At 53.0% G+C, this 6,000-nt stretch overlaps 1 long non-coding RNA gene across 20 annotated transcripts in view; it reads left to right on the top strand.

The window, feature by feature from the left end:
• LOC121032845 (uncharacterized) overlaps window positions 1-6,000 on the top strand; it is a 36,798-nt gene that overhangs the window by 8,346 nt on the left and 22,452 nt on the right. For 9 of the 20 annotated variants that reach the window (XR_005791529.1, XR_005791531.1, XR_005791537.1 and 6 more), the window contains 3 exons: window positions 181-750; window positions 1,632-1,695; window positions 4,593-4,779. The exons of 1 other annotated variant lie outside the window; for it this stretch is intronic. This is a non-coding gene — a long non-coding RNA (uncharacterized LOC121032845). Of the gene's footprint in view, window positions 1-180; window positions 751-1,631; window positions 1,696-1,863; window positions 2,715-4,592; window positions 4,780-6,000 lie in introns of those variants that run through there. 10 more of the 20 variants (XR_005791533.1, XR_005791527.1, XR_005791528.1 and 7 more) reach the window with 8 other exon arrangements.

The raw sequence follows: 6,000 nt of genomic DNA, 5'->3' as shown, positions 1-6,000 counted from the left end.
GGAGGTGGGGGAGGTCGCATGCGCCCCGAGGGCAGCCTGGGGCCGTGGGGTCCCCCAGCTCGCTGGGCGGCTGCGGAACGGTGAGGTGGGCACACGGGGGTGGGGGGGGGGTGAAACTCCCCGCGGCTCGATCCCCAGGCAGGCGGGGACACCCCTGCTCGCCTCTCCTGCCCCTTGTAGCACCGAGAGAGAGGCGTCCAGAGGACCTCCCTGCTCCAGAGGAGGCTGCCCCGAGGGCTGCTGTAATGCCAGGACGGAGGATGCTGACTGTCCAGAAAGATGCTGGCGACAGCCCGGTCCCACCTGCAGTGGCCCCTGCTGAAGGCCGACGGGGCCCCGGGAGGACGAGCCAGCCCGGCCGCCTGCACGCTCGGAGCCGACGGGGGCCTGGAGGCCGGGTGGGGAGGTGGGCGCCGGCCAGTGCTCGTCTGCAAGGAGTCGAGAGAGGACACTTTCCAAGAGGCGCGAGACACAGCTTTCCCCAGGGCTGGTGGTCTTGAAAACGCTCCCCTGCTCCCATCAGCCCATCCCCAGGGCCTCAGCCGGATTGCGCCCTGGAGCCCAGACTGGCAGGCAGGCCCTTTGGGGTATCTTCTCCCCTTCTCCATCGCCCCGGGATCCTACCCAGCTGCCTCAGGTTTGCGGTCTCTGCATTTGGCTCCATCGTGAAAGGAGAAGGGAGAGATTAGACCTGGGAATATCTGCGGAACAAGAAATGTCTTGCGCATGTGAGCACTCGGTCGGTGCTGGGTGAGTGAAGTGTCCTTCCCAGAAGCAAGAAATGATGATTCTCTGAGTGGACGGTTTAGGACCGCAGGCCTGATTAGAAGAAATCATGAGGGCTTCCCCCCCCTAGATCTTTTCCCGACGGAGACAAGAAAAGGCCCTTCTGAGCCGTCAGCCTCCTTAGAACAAGCAGATGGAAAGGCAGGAAAAAAACAAAGCAAAAACAAGTGGCCTCATTTATCTATTTTTAAAATGATACATGTGAGACATGAAGATTTGTTCAAAAACATTTTTGTGTTGAGAGTTAACAGTTAAAAACACTGGTCTCGGAGCCCCGATCTTAATTGTCTCCCCAGGGATGACTGCTGTTAATGTGAAGCGTGATCACTCATCCCACTGTCCTCTGGCCCCTGGCCCCTGGGCCTCTGCCTTCCTCCTGGGACCACCTGCTGTCCCACCCAAGCCAGCCACACCTGTAGGCCTTTGCGCTTAAGTTTCCTTCCACCTGGAACCTCCCCCCACCTCCGCCCTTTCTTTTCTCTTTTGGGAAGGGGTATTTTATTTTATTTTTATTACTGTATAACCTTCATGTAGTAAAGTGCACAAACTTTAAAGTGTGCAGCACAGTGAGCTTGTACATAATTCTGTACATAGATATTCAGCAGAGTAGAGATATAGATGCCAGCAGGCTACAAGGCTCCCCCCGCCCCCTGCTTTGAGTCAGTACCGTTCCAGAGGCAACCACTGCTCTGACCCCATCACCACAGATTCCTTTGGTCTGTTCGCATGTCCTCTTTTGTCTCCAGCACTTTCTGTGGGAGCGCATTCCCATCTTCCAGGTCTCAGCTCAAATGTCAACTCCCCCTTCCTTTCCATATCCCTACCCTGTCCATTTTTTTTTTCAGAGCCCGTCACAGTTTGCAGTTTCTGTTGGTTTACGTGTACGCAGTTCTTCTCCCCAACTAGAAGGTAAACATCCTCTTCTAGTCACTGCTGTCTCCTGAGCCTGAAGCACAGTGTCTACTGTGTGTAGACGATCAACAAGTATTTATTCAATGAATGAATGTGTGTGTAAATGAAAGGAGGAAATGCCCCAGGTATCAATTTGTACAGTCCTGAATCTAGAACTGATTCTAGTTTGCCCAAATGCTGGCCTCTGCCTCGGGCCGCTGAGCTTCTTGTTACAAGGACAATATTCACCAAATTCAAATGTGAAGACGCAGAAATCCTGGAGCTGTTCCAGCCTGCCTGCGAGCGGAAAGGGGGCTCCTTCTCACCCTATATAACAGGATTTCTTTCTCCACCAGAACGGGCTTTCGCTGCGTGCTGTGGAATCAGTGTTTTATAAACCAACTCCGCTTTGGCTCCATAAAAAGCCTCTCAACAGTGGCAATCTCTACTGGAGTGAGAGAGGATGCCGTTTTTTGAAACTTCCTTTCTATGTTGTTATGTTTTAAAAGCCAGCACATAATAACCTCTTAAAGAGTTTTAATGGTGAAATACACTTAACATGAAATTTACCACTTAACCAATTTTTAAGGATACATACGGTTCGGCAGTGTTAAGTACATTCACACTGTGCAACCAATCTCTGAGCTGTTTGCATTTGCAAAACTAGCACTCTGTAGCCATTAAACGGCTCCCCATTCCCTCCCCCCGCCCCGCCCCGTGAACCTGCAGCAACCACCATTGTACTTTCTGTCTCTGTGAATTTGACTACTCTAGGAACCTCACGTTGAGTGGAATCTGTGATATTCAGTATTTGTCTTAGCGCCCGGCGTATTCACTTAGCAAAATGTCTCCAAGAGGCAACCATGTTGTCGCGTGGGTCAGAATTTCCTTCCTTATTAAGGGCTGAATAATAATTCCAGCGTATGTGTGTGACACATTTCATTTATCCTTTCATCTCTTGATGGAGACTTGGGTTGCTTCTGCCTTTGGCTATTGTGAATAATCCTGCTGTAAATAAAGCAGAGCATCTCTTCGAGGCCCTGCCTTCAGTTGTTGGGGGCATTTATCCACAAATGGAATTGCTGGGTCATATGGGTAGTTCTGCTTTTAATTTTTTGAGGCACTGCTGTGGTCTTTTCCGGAGCATGGCATCATTTCGTATTCCCGCCAGCAGTGGATAAGTATTCTGATTTCTCCACATCCTCGCTGACCCTTGATATTTTCTGGTTTCTGGAGAGTGGCCATCATAATCGGGGGGAGGTGATAGCTCATGGTGGTTTTGATTTGAATTTCCCTGATAGGCTGTGATGTTGAGAGCATCTTTTCAAGTGCTTGTTGGCCATTTGTACATCTTCTTTGGCAAAATGTCTGTTCAAGTCCTGTGCCCATTTTTTAATCAGTTTGGTTTTGTTGGTGGTGGTGGTGGTGGTTTCTGAGCACATAATATTTTTAAGCTCAGAAAGGAATGTTATAAAGAAAGGGGGAGAGAGCATCCAGAAGGCCAGTCAAGAGAGTGTCGCGGTTAAAAGCTTGGGCTCTGAAATTAGAACGTTCAGTCACCATAATTATTGAGTGCCTTCTATATAAGTCAGGATCGGCTAACTAACACACGACCCTAAAAGCTCAGTGAACTAATGCAATAAAAGTCTTGCTTGCTTACCTCAAGTTCAATGGGATCTGAGATGGAAAAAGGATGGAAGCTAGGGAGGGTCCGTAGGTCATCCAGGGACTCTGTGTCATGTAGTCATTTAGGGACCTGGGCTGCATCCATCCTGTGACACTGACGTCCACAACATATGCCTCCAAGGTCACCTTGGGAGGGGATAAAAGGGAAAATCACATCAGGGTAACCTTTTGTGGACCAGTCTTTGCCTGCCTTACATCAGTCTAATCTTGTAACGCCGCCCCACCCACTACAAAGGAGACTGGGAAACATCCTTTTCCTGTGTGCCCAAGAGGAAGGGAAATTGCACTGTCTCTGCCACAGTACATCGCTTTGGTCACCAGACCGTCTCATTCTTCTTCCCACACACAGAAATACTCATCCCCTTCTCTAGGGAGACAACCCAAAGTCGCATCCAGGATCTCCGGGTCACGTACGTTCTTCTCCCTTGAGACCACATGATCCGGCGACCAGTGCACTAAGGGGGATAAGTTGTCTGCCCCACACCCCACAGCCGACACATGGTCATGAAGTAGAAATAGCGAAACTCCCATTGAGAAAAGGGAGAGTGCTGTAGCCCCTGGTCCAGGGAAGTGATAGACTCCTTCCTGTGAGACAGGCTTTGTGAGGGTTCCCTGCTCTGGGAAGGGCGAAGTGCCCGGATTAGGTTCTGGTCTGACCTCTGAAGGGCAGGCCCTGCCCATTTTCCTCCATGATCTCGTCCTCACCTCACAGGAGTCTTTCCTTTCTCCTGATCTCCCCGGACTCTACCTGAAGCCTTCTTTGGGGAGGAATTCCTTCTCCTTGACAACATCCAGCTCTTGGAGTTGTTCTTCTTGCTTACGTGTCTGCCAGAGTCAAGGACGTTTTTAAGGGTGACTTCATGACGTCTCAGGCACTGATTCTCTCAGAAGGTCGTGGGCTTGGTGAGGTGGGGAGAACTCTGCAAAGGGCAAGGCCTACTGGAAACCCACACAGAGATATGGACTGACTGGTTGGACACAGGAGTCTGGCCCGTGGGGAGTAGTCCGGGCTGGAGAGGGACACTGGGGAGCCATATTGCTGGCATTTATCAACAGGCTGGTGCACGTAGACAGGCCAGAGAGGAGGTCCAAAGACCGAGCCCTGGCTCACTCCAGTGGCCAGAGAGGTGAGGAGGCGCCCACCAACAGAGGAAGGGAAGGACCTGGGAGTAGGTGAAAATCCAGAAGAGTGTGGTGTCTGGGAAGACAAGTGACGCACGTGTCTCCAGGCAGGGGTGCTGACAGGTCGCTAAGGTGAGGACTGAGGCTTGACAACGGAGGAGGTGACCGGTGACTCTGGCAAGGGTGGTTTCCACGGAGCAGCGGAGTAAGAGGCTGAGTGGCGTGGCTCCAGCCAACAAGGGGAGGGGAAAAGCGAGTGACCGTGACTGTGAACAGAAGAGTCTTGCTGCAAAGGTGAGCAGGGACAGTTGGCCCCCGCACCCCGAGAGAGGGAGGGCACAGGGTGTGAGGCAGATGCTGGGGGGGGGGGCGGGGCGGTGGGAAATGAAGTCTGAGGAAATGACACTCGTAGTGTGAAGTTAGGACCCGGTGAGCAGCTGGGGGTGGGGGTGGTGGTGGTGGTGGACGAAGAGGCGTTTGAGGGGGTCTGACGAGGGGAAAGCAGGCAGGAGTGGACCTGGGAGATGGGCGAGTGTGGGGCAGCAGGAAGGGCCCCGGGTGGTCGGTCGTGTGCGTGTGTGCGTAAGGAGAGGCGGCCCCGTGGGGCTGGTGACTCTCTTCAGCAGACGCAGCCACGTGAGCACGGACATGGAGCCGGCAGGGGTGTGATTTAACTGAGGCGCCCACGTTCTCAGGTGTTTAGGCAAGACTAGGCCTCCAGCTGTCCTGGGCCCAGCTATCCCGGGGCTCTGGTTGTCCTGGGCCTCTACCTGTCCTGGGCCCAGGTATCCTGGGCCTCCCGCTGTCCTGGGCCTCCAGCTTGCAGATGGCAGGCCTCCATAGTTGCATGAGCCAGTCCCTCGTAATAAATCTTTCTGTAGATCTGCATATATCCTATTGGTTCTGTCTTTCTGGAGACCCCTATTACAAGGCATACTGGGGAAGTGAGGAGGGAAGGGTGAGGGGTGGCGGGCTTAGGGAAGAGGGAGGGGTAAGTCCTGGAAGAGCAATGGGAAAACCTGGCCCTCGCTGGCCCGGAGGGGAGGACGGGCATCACCTGAGGGGCTCCCAGCCGCAGTGCCCTCAGGACCGGAGCCCGGTTTGGTCTGAGCGTGAAGGGGAAGAGAACATTCAGGGAAGAGATTGTAAATGCAGGAAGCCTGGGGAATCAGAGAGGGTAGGACACAGGATCCCAGGAGGGACGCACGACACTGTGAAAGGCTTCATGCATCAGGGGAAAGGCTTTGGGTCTCAGATCTGTAGTGGACACACCAGGCTCACAAGACAGGGGTGCAGTCCTGATGCCAGAGCCCAGACTCTCCCCTGTGTCCCAGGCTTCTTAGTGGGAAACACGGGAGTCTCTTGTCTACCTCCTATTCCTGAAAACCCTAGCACTCCAATCATCTTTTCTTTCCTACAAGAAGACCCCTAGGTCAGTGGTTTAAACCCTTCTGGGCTCACAGATGCCTCCAAGGTGCTGGACAAACTCTATGGAATTTTTCCCAGAAAAATGCA

This window comes from Herpailurus yagouaroundi, unplaced genomic scaffold (genome assembly GCF_014898765.1).
Source record: "Herpailurus yagouaroundi ecotype Mexico unplaced genomic scaffold, PumYag 142, whole genome shotgun sequence".
In the NCBI taxonomy this organism is placed as follows: domain Eukaryota; kingdom Metazoa; phylum Chordata; class Mammalia; order Carnivora; family Felidae; genus Herpailurus; species Herpailurus yagouaroundi.
Note: the sequence above shows the minus strand (reverse complement) of the source record. Positions and strands in the feature narration are given on the sequence as shown.